Source organism: Xiphias gladius, chromosome 14 (genome assembly GCF_016859285.1).
Source record: "Xiphias gladius isolate SHS-SW01 ecotype Sanya breed wild chromosome 14, ASM1685928v1, whole genome shotgun sequence".
In the NCBI taxonomy this organism is placed as follows: domain Eukaryota; kingdom Metazoa; phylum Chordata; class Actinopteri; order Istiophoriformes; family Xiphiidae; genus Xiphias; species Xiphias gladius.
The window spans coordinates 15,685,126-15,704,719 of NC_053413.1; the positions used below are offsets into that span (position 1 = coordinate 15,685,126).

At 42.8% G+C, this 19,594-nt stretch overlaps 1 protein-coding gene across 6 annotated transcripts in view; it reads right to left on the reverse strand.

The window, feature by feature from the left end:
* The window catches only part of LOC120799282 (zinc finger protein 521-like), a 90,348-nt gene that overhangs the window by 50,852 nt on the left and 19,902 nt on the right, over positions 1-19,594 (reverse strand). The window contains exon 1 of one of the 6 annotated variants that reach the window (XM_040144329.1): positions 1,184-1,222. The exons of the other annotated variants lie outside the window; for them this stretch is intronic. The gene's annotated coding sequence lies outside the window, so the exon portion shown is untranslated. Of the gene's footprint in view, positions 1-1,183; positions 1,223-19,594 lie in introns of those variants that run through there. 6 annotated transcript variants of the gene reach the window in all.

Below are 19,594 nucleotides of genomic sequence, written 5' to 3' on the forward strand. Positions count from 1 at the left end.
TTATGGTGTATGAATTTAGAATTCTTTTCAACTTAGACCATTTTTTCTTCAGTGGAAACAATGCCTCTCCTTAGGTGTTATCTAAAAAGTTGCATTTAAATATGCAGTCTTAAGTACAATTAGAGAAGAGAATAAATGGAAATACTTTTACTACAATTAACCTTGTATGTGGCCATGTAATGGCTTAGCCCACTGTGACTCAAAACACAATCTCTCTGACATTTAAAGCCAATACAAGCCACTGGCTGTACTTTAGGATGTAAGCCTGGTATGAGGTAAATTAAAACATTTCTATTATTCCTCAACAATTACTAGAATCTTTTTGAAAAACAACAGCCCTTGAAATGACCTTAAGACAATAGAAAAAAAAGAAAGGAAAAGCAGTTCTCAAGAGGGAAAGAAAAGATTAAATGTGCAATTTAGACCCCAGCTATGCATAGCCTTTAGGAACCCTCCATTGCGAAAAAGATGATTTTCATGAAATATGGGCCTTTCAGAACATTAGTCAATAGATATTAGATTATAGAATATGCATTATTATCATATTTTTTCTATGTGGTCTCTGCTAAGCCGTGAGGCAACTGATACTGGATGGATGAATATGCCATGTGCTGGTTGGGGGGGCGGTCAGGAAAACAGTTAGGGGAAGACAACCAAATGGCTAAAAATTTGTCTCAAGGACAAGCAGGTGCAGAGAATGCCCAGGGTACACCAGTCTACTGACAATACAGCCCCCATTCATTTTACAATTACTTTAATGTGTCCCTATTCAAACCGCTTTGTTGCCGACATTCCATTCCACTGGTTCACTGTACAGTGATATGAATGGAAAACACAGAACACCACTTTCCACAAGTTCAAAAGGTTACAGGCCACTTCTTCCCGCTGCCGAATTCTAAGTGCTGTGAACTTCCTTGCCTAAATAAAACAACGTAATCCCGACCTCTTCAGAAAAAAACTGTGTCAAAAGGCCAAAACTTGGAATGGGAAAAACAAGAGGAAACTGCAAAGATTTATGAGAGGGACGAAGGAAAAGCATTAGCTCTTTCCAGGATCCAACCTCTGTACTCTCCTTCAGCTGACAAATCTAAGTCTCTCTCTCTCTCTCTCTCTCACCCTTTCTGTTGTTTTTGCTGCGAGATCTGCCCTTTGTCAGGATATCATGCCCTTTCTGAACACTTACCCCCATCAGGGCCTATCTTCAGGAAACAGATGGGGTCGGAGGCCATTCCCTTGCCCCTCCAAACTGCTGAAAGCGGCACATTGAGAGCCCACCTCCACACCGTGGCCCTCCCGGAAACCTCCCACCCCTGGCAAGGTGCCCACTCTACACACACATCTCACTCAAGGAGCAAACCTTGCCTGATTTACTTGCTTTATCTTTCATACATGCCTCAATGTTTTTTCTCTCTCTCTCTCTCTCTCTCTTTCTGGTTTGAGGGAGGATGGGTGACTCAGTGCTATGCCCTCCTCCACAGAGGGGGCGGATCTGCCCTCTCTCATACTGCCTCCCAGGGTATAGGAGAAGAAGACAGTGCAAGAAGAATGACCCCAGCCAATGCCTTACAGTCATACATATTGGCTTTGAGACAATAGTATAAAACAAACAAATAAATGGGCCTCTATACAAGGCTAAATGAAATTCTACTGTCTTAAATGAGGATGTCTTTGCCTTGAGACATCACTAAGCTGTCAGGACAACCTCATTCCACTTTTTTGTTTTATTGTTGTTTACTTGTTGTATATCATTTATTCAGTGCCTTTACTTCAATACCACACACACATAAAGTCGTATCTGTGGGGGACATGTGGGAGTCGCAAACATTACTTGAGTTCAACTAGCAGAATGGATGTTGAGATGGGTAAACAGGTATCTTAATATTAGGTTTGTGAAACATTAAAGAAGCTGCTGTATGATAAAATAATACAATAATATTAATGTTATATAAAATAATGAAATTACTTTGACTTGAGTTGGACCTATTGTACTACTCAAAGTGTCATCATACCAATCTGACTTTAATATGTTGTATGTGAAAATCCAGAGTTGCTGCTTTTGTAAAACACATGATCACTATATCCTTTGTCTTACTGTGATGGCCATTGGAGAAAAAAAGAAAGAAAGAAAGCCCACATCTGTTTTGGGGCATTCTGAGTTGAAACTGTACATTTAAGGTACAGTTTTCCCACAGTGGATCTCCCACACACACACACACACACACACACACACACACACACACACACACACACACACACACACACACACACACACACACACACACACACACACACACACACACACACGCACGCACACACACACACACACACACACACACACTCAGTAATATACACTCTACAGATCATGACTGCACATGCTGCGCACTCACTCACAGTAACAAACATATATACGAGCGCACATACATGTAGACATAGAATACACAGATACAAGCGCAATGGCCGAAACAAGTGTGTGAACAACTGTAGATGAAAGAGCAATCTGCCTCTGGAGATCGCTAGAGGAAAGCGAGAGAAAGACTTGTTTTTTTCCTTCTTCACCCAGACAAGAAATGCCCAGGCCTCAGCAGCAGCCTGAGTAAATAAAAGAACGGGCCTTACTTCCCTGTCTCTCGGGCTGGGGGCCTGTGCACGCCAGCACTCTCTGTGCTGCTGCCAAAGGGGATGCTGGGGCCTGAAAAACTACACCCTGCAGCTGAAGGGCTGTCTTTGTTGGTCTGCCAAGGCCTTCCTGAGCATCCTCCAGCCAACAGCCTGTCACGTCCTGGGAGGAAGACCTCCATCTTAAGGCCTGTCCCTCTCTGGGAGTTCTGTCCCTACCCCTCCTTCTTTCGCTTTTAAATGTCTCCTATATGGAACAAAACAACCTCATTTGGAATGCTGCTATAGGGGATGGCATAAAATGTGTCATAGCCATATTGACTGGTAAGATATAAATTCAAGTCTAAGTTACAGTGCACAAACACTTTTTTAAAAATAAAAAAAAGCTTAGCCTGTCAAGTTCAAGCCATCCATTTATGTAAGGTTAATAAAGACATTTGCAACAGCTCTATATAATTTAGTGTTTCTTTTTTCTTTTACTGCAAAAGTACCCACTAAAAATTCCCCCTTCACACGCAGGTCTTAGTTTCCTTTAAGCCAGTCTGAACTACTCTTTGTGCACCACTTCCTCTATGTTCATTTATAGCACACTCTCCCAGAGTAAATACTCCTGTTCAAATAAGGTCCTTAATGCTGGGAACAGGTAAGTTTGCCGTTTCTGTACAAAGCCGCATAGCTTTCATAACCACTGAAGAATTTTTGATTTTGATTTAGGTAATTAATGTATTTGGGAATTAGCAAGATTTATAAATATATTTTTAGGAGAGCAAGTCATTAATTATCCTGATGACCTTGTTTCCCCTTGGACTATATTATACATATGGTGGCAGATAGTCTGTTTTTTTAAAATCCTAAATTATACTCATAATTTGAAAAGAATTACTACAACTAAATTCTTTGTAGACAGATACCGCTTTGTCATAGTGTAAACTGAATGCTAGAATAAAAGGAGGGCAATGTGTGATTTTTTGGATCGCTAGTACTTCAAATATACAGTAATAATGGCTGGTGTGCCCGGCACTGGCAGAATCAATAAAATATACGTAAAAAATTATACAGATTTAAAACCATTATAATCCCCTTCAAGTGGTATATGGGTGGTAGAACAATTTCACTGGTATGACGGAATGTGAGAAAGCCCTAATGCCTAACCTGTGTAAGTGCTGAAAATGAAAGACTCAGAATCAGTTCTCATGTTAAATGTATTGTGGCTAAAGCTAAGATGTTCAGTTTAACATTTGGTGGTGTAAGTGCTGTAAGAAATCCTTAAAACACAAATGGCCTTTTCCCAAAATACAGCCAAACACACCTGTGTCTTTTCAACATTTTAAAATGTTGTGAAATGTCTTTTAACAACTATCAGCACAACACTGATTTTTTTATTCGCCATAAAATAACACTAAAAAAGGATAATTAAAAATTGCATTGCAGTTGATTTAGTGCAAAGCTATAGATGCTGAAGATGTTCTGTGATGTTTTTTTTTTCAGCTGGGTCAAAATAACGATAACCATCCATACTCATAATATAAAATAATAAACCATATTTTCAAAAGTGCAAACAAGGAATAAAGAAATAAAGTTTTACTTACATAATTACCTACCTACTTACTTTTTTTTAATCATAGAATTTGAGTTTTGATCACAGGTTTTGCCCAAATCTCACATTTAAACAATGCATGATAAACAGGCATTTGTGATTCTATTGTTTTTTTCCAGTAATATACCCTCCTGAAACCTTTCGGGGACCGTGGTTTGGGAATAAGTCACTGTTTCATGTCTGAGGTCCTGGAAGCAGTTCAAGATGGCTTATCACTGCCTGACAGCAACAGAGTACATCACTTCTATTTAGGAAGCCAAACTCTTATCCAGGTCCAGGACCTTATCTCATCAGAAAAGTGTTTTTGCTATCACTCATCTGCCACTTCTATAGCAAGCTAGACTTTGTTCAAAAGCCATTCTAGTGAAGCAAAGCATGCCCATGCTTTCAGCCGCCAAACCTTGTCTTCCTGTGTGCTGTACCAGAGATCTGTACGTAGTGGTTGTCATAAGAGATGTGTTTGTGTGAGTGTATTTGTGGCACATTGGGGATTAGGGATTCATTGAATAAACAAAAAGCTGACAACTTGTCTGATGTAACACCGTGACCCCACTTCATATTCAGAGAGGGGATCTTTTTACAGTTACTGGGAAAAGTAGTGAGCCTTTCCCGTGAGACAATGCATGTGTCATCTCAACGCTTTTCCTGTTCTGATGCCCAAATAGCAATGTGTGTCTGAACAACACACTATCATGTACGGCCCTGTTTGTGACAAAACCACTTAAGATCTAATAGAGGAGGTGGCGAGAGAAATTCTTACATTAGCTAAGACTTCAATCTCCCTGACTGAGAGAGAGAGGAGGGGGATGTCGAATTTCTGGGACTAATTCCAGTCAGATGAACGAATCACTCAGTTGATTCAGGACTGAGAGCTCAGAGGACACAGAGCTATTGGAAGAGGCCTAGTGCTGGGCTTTACTCACAGTAGTCCTGCTACATCCCTGTTTTAAGACATCAAATCCAGTCAAAATGAAACACTGATAATTCCCAGTAGCTGTCAACAAAAGTGCCAGGTGGCTAGACATGGCTTTTTGCACCATGCAGCTGATTAACACTCATAGACACACACACACACACACACACATACACACACACACACACACAAATAAGCACAAGCAGAAATATTTAAAGTAGCTGCTATTTATCATTACATTATCAGCCTCAGATATAGTATTGTCTATGTGTGTGTGTGTTATGTATACTCAGCTTCTCTCTCTCTCGTCGTCTTTTTTTTCTTAGCAAACACAATATGTTTTTTGCACATCACTGAGAAATGTCAGGTCCCTCTCCCCCCTTGCTACAGATCAATCAAATCCGCTATGCTACAGGATGAGAGGAGGGGTTGTGTGAGACGACTGGAGGAGCAGTGAACAAGGATGCTGTCTTTTACTGGACAAGGTAGAAAAACAGTAGATGAAATGAGGATTCACTTCCCGCGCATTCATCAGTGCCGTAGCAGCGAGTTACTCTGGCCAGGCATCATGTACATGCACAACAAAACCCATATCCACACACATGCAAACTTGGAGGAAGAATACACACACAGCCCCAAACTGCAGTCAATGGGGATTTTTTTCACACGGGGCCTGACACAAAGAGCTGGAACATCAAACGCTGTCCTGACTCTGTGGTCTGGTTGTCCATTATTCTGGCCCTCATGGCTCTGTCTCTCAACCATGGGGAAGCAGCAAACTGTCAACTACTTTGTCCACATTACCCACGTCCCCCAGCTCAGACAGGAGCACTTGGTCACTGTCCCAGAAATCACACTGCCCCAGTGGCGTCCCAGGAAAGTTAGACAAATGGAAGGCCGGAGGAGGAAAAGTAGGGCGGTCAGTCATCCTTTACTAGGCTTTTTCTTTCCATGATAGTCAGACAAAATGAAAAGGGGAATTCCATCCCTGTTACACTGATGTCTTTCCACCAACTTTGACAAACTGAAATGGATACTAATGATCATAATCAATCAATAATATTTCTTAAAATAATGTCAGGCCTCTAAAATTGAGGAGGATGTTTGTGTGTAGGATTTGCCTCATTGTGTTTCCTGTGAAAATTAGCATCGTGTAACAATCCATAACCGCAGTGTTTGAACTCTGAAAGCACGCCAAAGATGACTAAATGCTGGGTAACACATTTCTTATGCTCCATAACAACTACATGCTCTTACATTGAGGTCACTGGGGTCAGCAAAACACTTTAACACATACTGTAATATGAGTGCCAAATAGGGTTGAACAAGCCTGCAAAAATGTGATGAATTATATATTTAACTGTTTGAGAAATATGATAAACATTTCATTTGAAAAAAGGCTTATATTAAAAATGGCCAGTAAACCAGTTTGTAGGGAGGTTGACTTGTATTATTATGTTTGGCCCTGCCTGTGTTCTGCTGTGTATTCTCTGTGAGACAAGCAAGTGTTACATCGGGGAAGGGCAAAGTCACAGAGACAGGCTGAACAAGAAATTAAATTGTCAGTGCCTCATTTTGCTGCTTTCAAAATTAAGTGTTTTTTTCAAAAGAGAAAAAAGAAATTAATGAGAGGAGAAGAATAGGTGGACATTTAATTACATCATTATTCAAGAAAGGTGAATTTGGGGTTCATAATAGATTACTATTAAGACTGCAGCAGGTGGGCTCAAGGGGTAATGTTGATGTTTTATTGTTTCAGCTGAATTTGACTTTGATTTGAATTATTAACGTGAATCACACTCAAACCAGAATACACTTCACAACATGCATGTCAGTACCTGAAATGTACTGTGAAACTTGGTATAGTGTTTTAAAATTATTAATAGATGCATATTAATTGCATAGATACTATCACTATGGCAAAACTACATTTCAGTAAAGAGGAATACCTTAAATGCTCAGTACCTTAAATACAGTACAGTATTTATTCTTTTTTTTTCTAAAAGAGGCCTTATGAGGCTTTGGCAGAGATAAGACCTAAAGGTGCTGCAGAGAAAGATGGTCAGAGGTGTGTTTAGGATGGAGGTGGACCAGTTTGTGTGTGGGAGAAGGGGGCTGGCAGTGGTCTCATCTCCTGTAGAACGGCTGGTGGTGTGGAGAGGAAGGACAGTTGACCACTTCAGGTAGACTACAGCACAAACAGGAAGGAGGCTGTTTCCCAGGCCTTGGCTGGACCAGCAGCCACAGTGAGCCTCCCAGGGGGAGAAAGGAGGATGACAATCTGTCCCCCAGCATGCCCCTTCACCGCCTGCCTCACTGCACTGGCTCTAAGGGAGTGCTGGGCCAGGCGGGACTGGGATGGGCTGGGCTTCAATAGGCACGGGAGCCTCTGTATGTGCGCGCGTGTGTGTGTGTGTTTGTGCTGTTCCCTCAACACTGCGGCAGACCAGGCGCAGGACCCAGTGGACAGTCAGCTAGCCAGTCAGCCAGTCAGCCACTGTGAGAGATGCTGCAGCGCTGTGCTGTACTATGCTACTGCTCTACAAATATTTCCTCACCGCGCGAGAGTTTACTTGGATGCTCTTTTATTTTTCCCCACTCTTAGTTACTCAGGGAAATGTGATTTATGTGATCATCCTGGAAAAGAAAAAAAATTGTTGTGCGTATAGAAATGTGCTGAGTTACTGTATGGTTGCTTCATTAAATTAGGGTTTGCTCTATAAGTTTCAAGAGGTCCTATCCATTACTTAAAAACAAGCATGGCACTCAGTGAATTCGGAAAATAGGGTCTAATTCTTTCTAATCAAACTACCTCATAGTGACCTATAAAACTTGGGCCTGACTTCAACTAAGAATTATTTCACTTTTCAAAGATAACTTCAGACACTTGGATCTATGTTTCAGTGCACTGGGAATATTTTTAAAAAGGGCAGTTAGTCTGCCAAATGCCCATAAAAAAGTCTGATATCAACACCCCTTTTTTTTCTCACTGTAATGGATGAAAAAAATCACATGCATATGGACAAATAACCCTAGCAATGGACTGCTATGTTAGCTTTAGCACTTGCATTTATCAGAAAAACCTGACCCTGCCTCCTGACCCATGACCTTTAGTTCCCCTGATTAATACACTGTGGCTCTATTTGATACCTCCTCAATGCCATCCCAGCTTGTCAGTGGTAAAACAACTGGAGACGGCCCAGGAGGGAGAAGAAAACATGCATCTTGGAGAGGACAGCGGGAGGGGAAGAAAAACAAGCATCAACTCAAGCAAGACGATGTATTTTCATGCATCCCTGTCTTAAATGTCAAGATTTCTTAACCCTCAGTGACTGCAGCACTGACACTTCTCCAAGGTTCAACAGAAACCGCATTCATTAATAATTAGCGTAGCTGTGAGGACAGGGAGTGAGACTGAGAATCAGAGAGCAAGCGAGACGGCTAAAATTTAACTTCTGTCCTTTCCCGAGAGAATCGAATTTCACCACAAGTTTTTTCATTATCCTTCATTTCTTGTTTTCCCTGTGTGTTGGCCAGAATCCTGCAGGCGGCCCATGAACGAGCGATGCAGACGTCGCATCAGCCTTACTACTCCCTCCTCTCCTTAATCATGGCTCTAATACCCTCCAGATGAATAAACATCTTCATCCCCTCTCTGTTAAAGCCAGAAGGCTCCTCCACTACCGAATCCAAGAAAGGGAGAAAGAAAGAGAGAAAGAAATGGAGAGTTGAAGAAGGAGCACAGGAAAAGGATGACAGATGGAAGGGTGGATCAATGTCGAAATGAACCAACAGCAAAGTAACAAAGCCACGGCAAGATTTTCTGGTTCTTCCTATAATTCGTCTGATCTATTTCCCCCTTGACACAATTATCACAGTCCTAATTTTTTTTTTTTTTGAAACATTTATAATGGCAGGCTGTGTTTTTTTATGATCATGTTTGTAAAGTGGAGGTTTTGTGAGCTGTTGTGCAACCTTGTCGCCTCAGACTGTGTCCACAGACTGCACAGGAAGGGGGAAGGGGGCGGAGAGGGAGGAGGCGGGGGGGTTGTCTCTGGAGAATGGGCCAGGCCCCAGACCAGCACTTCCCTGGCCCAGTAACTGTGCCAGAATACTCATGACATGTGTGTACAGTATGTGAGCGCAAATGGCAGACAGATTTAGGGGTTTGCTTTGTTTCCCCTTCTATTGTTTTCTGCTGGTATCCAAGCAGCTCATCATCATATCTTAATACTACTAAGTACTATGAAAACACACACATGCACACACTAATACACGCTCACAAACATGCACCCGCCTCACCGAATGAATCAGTTTCTTCACTGCCCTCAACCTAATCTTCATTTGCAAAACAGGACTGGAATATGAGGCCTGAATACAACCAGACAAATGACTACAGGGCATTTTACTTATTCATCTATCACTTCACATTGATTTATTCCTGTTTATCTATTTATCAGCTGAAAAAAAAAACACCTTTCCCCTGGATTGTTTTGCTAAAAGTTTGCATGCTGATGTACTTAGTGGAAAACTTTCAGGGTCACTGTAGAAAAATGCCTAAAAGAGATTATTGAGGTTCATCTTACCCTTGAATACCCTCCTCTCATTCCAGTACCTCAACGGATACTTTTTCTTGCCCTATTTACATAGGGCACTCCTTGGCTTAGTAACCATTTACTTAGTTACACACCACCACCTGGGAGGCTATTTATGCCTCTCTCAGGAAAGGAACTCGGTATGACTGCCAACCAACAGCCCCATATGAATTATCATCCCTTCAATACAAGTAAACTTGAGTAAAAACTTCAGATGCTCAGTATGACTTTAAAATTGGAATTTACTTTATAAACAATATCAAGTGAATAAATCAAATACTAGAGATGAGTCATTTTATAACAGAAACAGAAGAAAATGTTATAGTATAGCAAATCTTTTGGATTTTTGTGGATATTGTGACAATTTTGTAAAGGTTTCTCCATATCTTGGAATACAAAACTCTAATGCAGTGATAAAGAGTTTTCCTCCTTATATGTGGTAATCTCACATCTATCTGAGTCTGCAGCTTACTGTGATGAACCTATTTCAAGGATCATCATTCAGGAGAGTGAATGTAATAGTCCCCCAATATCAGTGATCACTGACAGTAACATCCATATCAGCTAATTGCTTTTCATTGGTCTGTTGTAGATGAGAGGACATCAGCCTTTATCGGTATATGCTAGCACGCTATTATGCTATTACTGTGAAAGAGCTAGTAGCATACAATGAGATGGTAATAAAAACCTTCGTCCTTCCTGCACTGGCTATATTACTTGGTTACTTTAAATATCACAAGAATATTATCAATAAGGTGACCTTTAATTAAATTTGGCATGCAAACAAGTTGACAAGTCAGGAGGAAGATGAGAGAAAAAAAGATGTTCTAAGATTACCTGTCCCGTTGACACACACATAACACTTAGAGCCCTACCAGCCTGGTAACAGGATCCATGCTGTTTTTCTTTAACTAGCATACATTCAGCACAAACGGAGGAAGCCAAAAGGTCAGACCAGGGCTTTCTCCCTTCATTAATTTGTATTTTCCTTGGCGTTCTTGGGTTAGTGAGGTGACTGTCATCTCTGAGGCTGATCATTGTCTGAGGGAGGAGTTGGCATTGGGGAATATAATCCCATGCACTATGCATACAGCAGGGAGGAAATATGGGCACAGAGGTGTTGCTCGGCCCCCTGGGTAATTTGCAAAACATGAGCCATGGCACCCGAGCGCCATGCTGAAACTCGGGTCAGGTGACTCAGTCACAGGTGCACCATGGGAAGATCTCTGGTGAGGAGGCACACCATCACAGAGCGTGGTGGGCAAAACAATGTCTTCTAAACATGGAACTCTCCAGAAAGTTGCCTCAGTCTCTATTTTTAGGAATGTGCTAAATCTAGCAGAGGTAGTAGCTAAAGTGTTCTTCATATTTTTTGAGAACTATTTGCTTAGATTATCTATCATTGGAGGTAATGTTGTCACTCCTTTACATCAATTGCTCCCTGAGAAAGGCAAATTTGGGAACATAACAGTGCAAACATATACGATACATAGCTGAGCCCACACATGTCGCTCTAATAAGAAGTCTTGATTAGGATTCAGCAGACATAAGATCCCGCATTTATGCATGGTCTCTGCTTTGCTAGGCCTCAGATAACCTTTATCCTATAGGGTTTAATTAATGTCAGCCAGTCTACTCTGCCTTTCAGAAGGCAACGACTTATTCCTCTGCCCTCATGAAGCCTAAATCCCTCTGTTTCACTGCTGAGGCCGGCTGCCTTGTTTATCCCAACTACAGGTACTGCTCCCTATTAAGGCCAGCACTTGTTACAGGGAAAAGGTTGAATTATTTACCAACAGTAGAGGGGGAGGTAGAGAGAGGAAGGAAGAAACATGGAGAGAGGCACTTTATACATGGGATGAGATTTTTTTGGGGGTTATGAACAAGGCAAGATTAATGATCCATGGACATTAAATACAGGTGCTGATTACCAAGAAAAAGGGCATCCTGGCATAAAGTAAGCAGAAAATAAGGCCATACAGAGGGTTGCGTAAATTGCCCCCAAAACATTATGCAATAAATCTCTGTGATGAAAAAACATCTTATACCCTGTATTTAAAAAGTATAGTTTTATACATTTGGTCATGTGTAAATAGATTAATGTGTTTTGTTAAAAAAACACCAAGGGTGCTTGTGCGCGCTCTTCACCCAGGGCAACTGTCTGCATTCTATCTGCATCTCAGCCTCTCTGCACAATACAACAAAACATACAGAAAACAAAAGGGAGCACAGAGGGGGAGAACGAAGAGACAGACCAAACAATAAAACTCAACCACAAGAGACAGAGTTTGACTTTGTGTGTGTCTGTATGGTATGTGTGTGTGTATCGAAGAGCGGACAGAAAGCGAGAGGAGGACGAGGGAGATGAAGACAAATGCAGAAAGGGAGAGAGACAGAGGGTGACAGGGAAAACGAAAGACAGAGGGAGAAATCAAATTTGCAAGAACATAACAAAAAGCTGTATCTCCTACAAAGGAGAACACACAAGGGTATTTGTCTAGCTGTCTGCACCAGCAGGATCCTCTGAAAGTTTATTAAACTAGAACCCTTCAAGAGAAGGCAGAGAGTAGTAAACTATACAACTGGGGGGAAGGGGGGAGGGGGGGGTTAAAAAAGAAAAAGCTTGCTTTTCAGCCTCTGTCTCTCAGAAATTCTTTTATTTCAGCCATGCATTAAGTAACCTCCCCACTGAGTTCTGCTCCCCTTCCTGGTGTGGATAAAGCCGTCCCTCGGGGGAGCCGCTGGTAATTTCCAGCTTCGCCAGAAACTCAGGTATTAGAAAAGACCGCTTGGGGACCTGCCACAATATACCTTCACAATTTCATATGCTCTGAAAAAGAGGGAGCCCCTCCCTCCCAGCCTACCCCCACCCTCCCAGTAAACCCCCTCGAGGGTCCCCAGTTCAAATTTCTGAAGTGCAGACAACGGGTGTATGTGTGGGGGAGGGGAGGGTGGTGGTGGGGGGCCCTTGGGACTGAGAACCAGCAATAGAAAATCCACTGCATGGAGGAGAAAAAAGCATTTCCTCTCTGGTCTGGCAGGAGTGCCTTTTTCCCCTGGCTCCCACCAGAGGCTTTTTACAAAACATGTGTTGCTGACATGTTGACAGATTGCTCAGTGAAGTGTTAGGCGCATGCACACGGCTGGCCATTTAGGAGGACATGGCTTCCTACCCAACATCCTCTACCTGAGGCACCATGTTTTATACATCATCCCCCAAAGAAAAAAAGGAAACAATAAAAGGTAAGGGAGTTGCTTCCTTTGTGAGGAAAGCAGAATATCAGAGAGCAGAGAGAGACTGCGTATAATGCTGCCTTAGCTGAACTGCGGCGATGGGGAGGAGCAACGGAAGTGAGAATAAGGGGGGGAAATGGTTTCAGGCAGGAAAAGACAGAGATGAAGCAGAGAGGTGGGAAAAAGAGCTTGAGGATGGATGCATGGTATGCTTATGTACAGCAGGTGAGCTTGTCAAACCAATAAAAAGCCCACAAGACCTCCCCTTTGTCTTCCTGTACTGAAGCCACCAATGGTAGGCAGGAGGATGGAATCTGATCAAAGGCCAGCTTCCAGATCCAACTTCTGCTCCTATCAGGGTATCGACAGCACACGTCTTAATCGCCCTGCGGCTCCAAAAGTGCTGCCGTGGCAACAGGATGGAAATGGGGATCATAATGTATTCATGGTGCCGGCGACCTGGGGGCTGCAGAGCACGCTCTCAGGGGACCGCACTTTACCCAGAGCCAGACGTGTCTGGGCAAAATCACTCCACACAAGACAGCAGCAGAATACTGAGGAGCAATGACAGGATGGAGGGAGGGAGGGAGAGAGAAAGAAAGAGGAACAGGGTCGGCAGCAGAGAGAGCTATGGATAGAAATGTAAGATGATAATAGAAATAAAAGACGGAGAAGGGTTAGGACATTGGAGGTAAACAACGGCTGCTGAGCGGTGTCAGAGATTACAGTAAAGGCAAGAGGAATTGTTGCATTACTCCAGTACTAAACTGAGACTTCAAAACACAAAAGACAAAAGATCCTAGGCTCGAGGAGGAAAAAACAGGATGTGATTGGTGGGAAGAGGCTTGCTGGGATGATTGGCTCTACCTTGAGAAGCCTGATGCTGCTTGACCAGGTGGGTGGTTGGCTGGGAAATAAATTGCAGTGGAAATTGGTCCAGATTATCAGGGCCACAAAGACACATGGCCCTTTGGCCATGGGTGAGGATGGATAAATGGCTGGATGAGTAAATGAACAGAGGGATAGAAAGGAGGAAGATTGATGGCTGAGCAGATGGACGGTTCAGTTGGATTGAGAGCCCTGTTACCCACCGCCCCCATAACCGCACATCCTATCCACCCCTCAAAAATAAATGCTTACACTGGAGATACATCTTGCGTTTTTCCTGGCTGAATGTAATGCGCTCTCTGACCCTTTCCGTCCTAATGATCTCCCCCTCCTTCTCATCCACGTACCACACACATATAGATACACAAACACATACACACTCACAAACTCATACACACCCCCAAAAACGCTCACACGCACAAACAAACACAAAGCTATAACCTGACCTGCTTTTCCTCAACAGGAGGGCAGCTACAACAGGCATCATGCCAGGTAAACATCCTCAAGCTTTGTGCGCTCACTGCAGAGGGTAAAGCTCAACGCTGGAAACACACTCTAAAATACAAGGAATAGTCAATTATGTTTAAGACTGGGAAGACATCCTTAGAATATATATTCCTCTTTCATGGCCCTCCTGTTGTATTTAGAAATAAAAAAATAAAAAAAGACACAACTTTTGCTGCATTTTGTATCAAGGTTCCTTCTGTATCAGAAAGTTGTAACACTCCCCCCTTGAGGTGAAGATTCAAATGCATTAAGTCTCCCAAAATGAGAGGATTCACCTGCATACTGCGGTGCGTCCTTCTACACTAACTACCCTCCACACGTAGTACATCCTCAGGCATTCAACCTAGGGCCACACACTACTCCCGTTTGTCTTTCCTTCTTCCCTTTAGCTGACAGGTTCTTCGACTGCTAAGCTCCAACACGGACCTCTGTGTTTGTGATGACTGTGCACAGTAATCAAGTAAGAGTAAGAAAGCAAGAAAGAAAGGAATGATGAAGAGGGGCGAGAGAAGGAGTGCGGGTGAAGAAGAGGTAGAGAGAAACAAGGACATCAACAACGTGTTCTCGCAGAGAGATGACCCCTGGCCATCCCGAGGCATCTGGTTTATCTGGCTGTCTGGGTAAGCCACGCACACACCTAATGACTCCAGCCTGGTCCATGTCCCATAGGTTTTTTTTATCCCGGATTACGGATGGGGAATGACAATGGGCTCGTAAACTACTGTGCCTCACGTCTAACAGCTCATATCAGACAAGGAGTTCTCCATGATGAAAATACTAGGGTGAGTTCTGAACAAGGTTCAAAGTTACTGAGAAGTTATGGCAATAGTGTCTGAATTATCATTCACAATATGATGAAAGATTAATGAAACCTTTCGAATGTTTGCAATATATGTTAAAGACACCTATATTTTTACTGCTGCTATATTGCTGATTTGTATGCATCATAAATAGTATATTACTTCTCAAACTGAAGGTCAAATATACCCATAACTCTGAGCTGCGCTTAGTGTTGGGGACCAATATGAAGATCTAGTTTGGACTCTAACCTCCTTCTTTTTTTTCCTCATGTTGTATGGCACTGCTGTACAGACCTCAATCTACTTCTGTGGTGGAGATTAGTAATCATCTAGGGTCTTCATATTGATGGCCAGGCTCAGCTTGTTTGCATATTTACTGGCCTCAGAGCCCAGTCGCCCGAGGTGAGAAGCAAATTACATTTCTGCTTACCCCCACGCGCACAACTCTCTCACACTCTTTCGATTTCTATCCCTCGTTTTCTCTCTCCTTTTTTTTCCCCAAACTCGTTTCTCTTAACATGCTGATTAGTCATCTTGCGGTAAGAATCCTTGCCTGCCCTGGTTGCATCCGAATAGCGGTCTCATTTGGCTAACATCATCACAGCGTAATCTTGTTGGAGAGAGCAATCAGTTTACTTTGGAATTAGGTATTCCGTTGGCGGGCTCAGAGAGAGGGAAGGCTCACAGGGTTTAAAGGATGCAAACGAAAGCATGCTCTCCAGAATACAGTCTTGAGCCTGATTGGGTGATAACAACCCACACAGGCTCCATGTGAGAGTAATGAATGGCCAATGGGAGGCTTGAATAATAATGCAATTGGATTAAAATCCAATCACGCGATGGTTTTGTCTGTTGACTTTGTTTGTGGGGTATGTTCTACAAACCAAGTTCATGATGAGAAAGATGCATCATGCTTTGACTGGGGGCACATAATGTCCTAATATAAAGATTACCACTCTGTTTACTACAGCCCAATCTCTCTTGGCTGTCAGTCAGTCCTGCAGGACTTTGTTGATCTGATTTTAGAGTACATGCATTGCATATAGAATGAGCCTGATAACATGATGAAGTGATAGTAACAGTAGATGTTCTTTGCTCTTTTAAATCAGTTGCTTGCTTAGAGAATGGCTACCACAGGTGGCAAGTTACTATTTAATCAAGGGTTTTATGTCTTGGTGCATCACAGAGACTTGTACCAAGCTGGCACACTCTGCAGCCTTCCAGAGAATCCTAGCTACTTGTTGGGAAGCCATCTCTTAGGAGAGGTTCTCTGATCACATCGATCGACTCCTCCAGGATGATTGATCAGCCAGGCAGGTTGGAAGTGAAATAGATTAGATGACCTTTACATTCTCAGCGGTGCTGGACCCCCCACTGTCCACTGCTCTTAACATTAAGAGGACATCTCTGTATTACCTGATAGCATGGCTTTACTGTCAAACCATTACATTCTGCACCGACACACACTGTTCCCTCTGCCAAAGCATAGTCCAGCTGGTGGCCTTGGAGACCTTAAACGACACCCATCCTGCCCATAAAACTAAATTTATGAACCTACCTTCCAGTCCGAAAATGGCAATTAGTACTGAGGAACAACTGTGTTACTTCACATGATATTTGAGAATCCCTGTCCTTGTGGGTGGCTGAACTCTTCATATCCTGAAGTATAGGAGTGGCTCTTACACAGAGCCCCATAGCAGCCCCCACCCAAACACTACCCCCTGGCCAACAAAAACAACCCCTGGGAGGGGTAGAGGAGAGGGGGAAATGTTGAGTCGGTGATAGTGTAACCCCAAAGTTCCTAAACCACAGTGGCTAGCAGGATGCCGTCACAGCTGGCTCCGCTCCTTCCTGTGGGCCCACTCCACAGAGCTCAGCCTGCAGGGAGACATAAACCTGTCGGACTGGTCACTCTTTCCACCGCCCTCCATCTCCCTCCTTCCCTTCCTCCCATTACTGGTGAGTTTGGCAAAAGCCATCTAAGGAAAAAGCCCTATGGGGATCAATGTTCATTACATTTCCATGCAGACATAAGCAAAATCCTATGACCTTTTCATGAGGGATTATTGCATGATTTAAAAGTCTGTACAGGTTTCTTTCAGGTGTCTTTGTCTTTGAATGAGGTATACTGTATGTTGATTGACAAATTCAAAGCCATGTTACATCCTGTCGCCTGCTGGTGTAAATTGTCGTATAGAAATATGCCACTGAAACGTTCTTTAGCATTTGACATGCTAATACAGAGTGTTAATTACAAACCAAGTGTTTGTTCATGTCACACACTTCGCCCGAATGTTTACTAAATCAAGCCAGATCGAGTGAGTGCTCATTTTCCACATTTTTCACAGCAGACACCTGTTAAGGTGCCATTTGATCAAAGGAAATAAGGCTGCTGCAACCAAATTCTAAAAAAAACTTTCTTTGGGTAATTGCATTTTTAGCATAAAATTGTATTTTATCAGTAACATTATTTTTTAAATTAAAATGATCAAAAAAAAACTAAAACATCGCACGCCTGACTGTACTATGCAGACTCAGCATAGAAAAAAAAACCCCTCAACATTTCACAAACCTTTTGTTAGAAAACCAAGTTAAGAAAATGTCTATAAAGTTTTTAAAATACATTTTTGCCTTTTCTTTGTACCTAGTTATGTTTCTCTGTATCTGCCTCATCATTATTCTGGTGAGCAGTCCCACGTTTGAAAAAGAAAAAAGAAAATCATTTGAATTCCGGGGACCCAGAGGAGAGTGAGCAAAACCCAGAGGTAAGATCCAAGCTCGCTCTCCGTGCCCTTCCGTTGGCTGCCTACCTGGTAAACATCTCCACAAGCTCCTTGCTTTCAAAACACGTCAACCGCTGCCTATGTACTTTAGACTGGCCAGCCAAGCAGGAATTGAGACTTTATTTGTTTTTTACTTTTTCCTGTCTCTCTTCTGAGCCACCGCACATAACCTGTCTGGCATTAATGATGCTGTTAATAAAATGCGGCTGGTCTGTGGGTGGATTTGCCTGGAAGGCCTGGTGCCTGTCCTTCTCAGAGATAAGCCCACTGCTGGCCTTATCTACCTCCCACAGCCCCACCCAGCAGTGCCGTGCACTGGACACACAACCAGTCAACTCATCACTGGCTAATTACCACCTCTGACTGCCTTACAAAGCAGGCCTGGACTCACATCACAGCTGCTGCTAAGATTGGCTCTTCCCTTCCATGACTCTGTCGCTTTGCACTTCTTCGTAGTTTTCTACCTATCCTTTTCTCCCTCTAAACTTCCCTCTTCTTCCTCTGTCCCTTCCATATCTTTATACATTTCACTTGTCTCTCCTGGCTAGTTTTGTCTTCTTCTACTCTATTTTCTTTGTTTCAGCCAACAGGCTATATTGAAGAATATCTAGTGAGTTTTTTTGGCAGTATTTTCCAATTGTCACTGTGAAGGGAATTTGCAACTGCTTCCTTGTGGGTGGCCAGGTAAATCCTGTGTCTACTTTCCATGTATGTCTATGCATTTTGAAAAGGACTAATGCAATTTATGCTACAGTTTCTCAGTAAGGGCTTAAGTCATTTGTGAGCCGGAGTCAGTTCAGTCTCATAGCTTCAGCAGATCAGCCGAAGTCACTTGTGTTACAGAGGGAGGGAGCGGTTTCTTTTATTCAATTGTTTTCCACTTCCACGAGCGTGTGCCAAGGGGGAGGAAAGCGCCGGCTTAACACGTTCTGCAATTCAACACGGCCAGACGCAGTCCTATTAAGATTTAATGTGCCATTCTTGTGCTTGTGCCGCTGAAAAAGACTTGCACGCTGAGGAAGAGAGTGAACAAAGAGCAGGCAGAGCCAGGGCCAGGGAGAGATGAAGAGAGCAAGAGAAACCGAGAGAATCGCTCCATAACCAGGTCTTTGTCGCACAACTGAAGTCAGTAGTTTCAAAGGGATGCTATATAGTAGAGGGGGAAATAACAGTGTTGTTTATATAGTGTTTTCACTCAGTTTGTGTAGTTCTGGGTGAGTACATGAGATTATCTCAGATTTGTCCACGTCATCCCTGCTATTGTGGCTACCTACTTAAGAAAGAGGTCAACTGGATGAAGTCACGGCGTATGGTTAGCCTCTTGGGTGATGAATTATGTGTCGTCTAAAATGCAAAGTGCAAGCACGCAGGTGCTGCAAGGGAGCATGTGTGCGCTTGTGCACAGTATTATGTGTCTGTGGTTGTTTGCATGCCTAAGCGGATGACTGATTGAGCAAGTAAATACATGAGAGACAGCGTGTGTTAGATAGAGGGGGATATAAATATGAGGGAGGCAAAGAGTTGCAGTGTTGATCATTGTCATTTCTGCCTTGAATACACAAACACAACCATAAAATGAAGGCTCCTCTATTCTTTTTTTGATTGTTTGTCTGCCGAAAATGCAGTCCTCATCTTACAAAGACCAATAAATACTTTATACA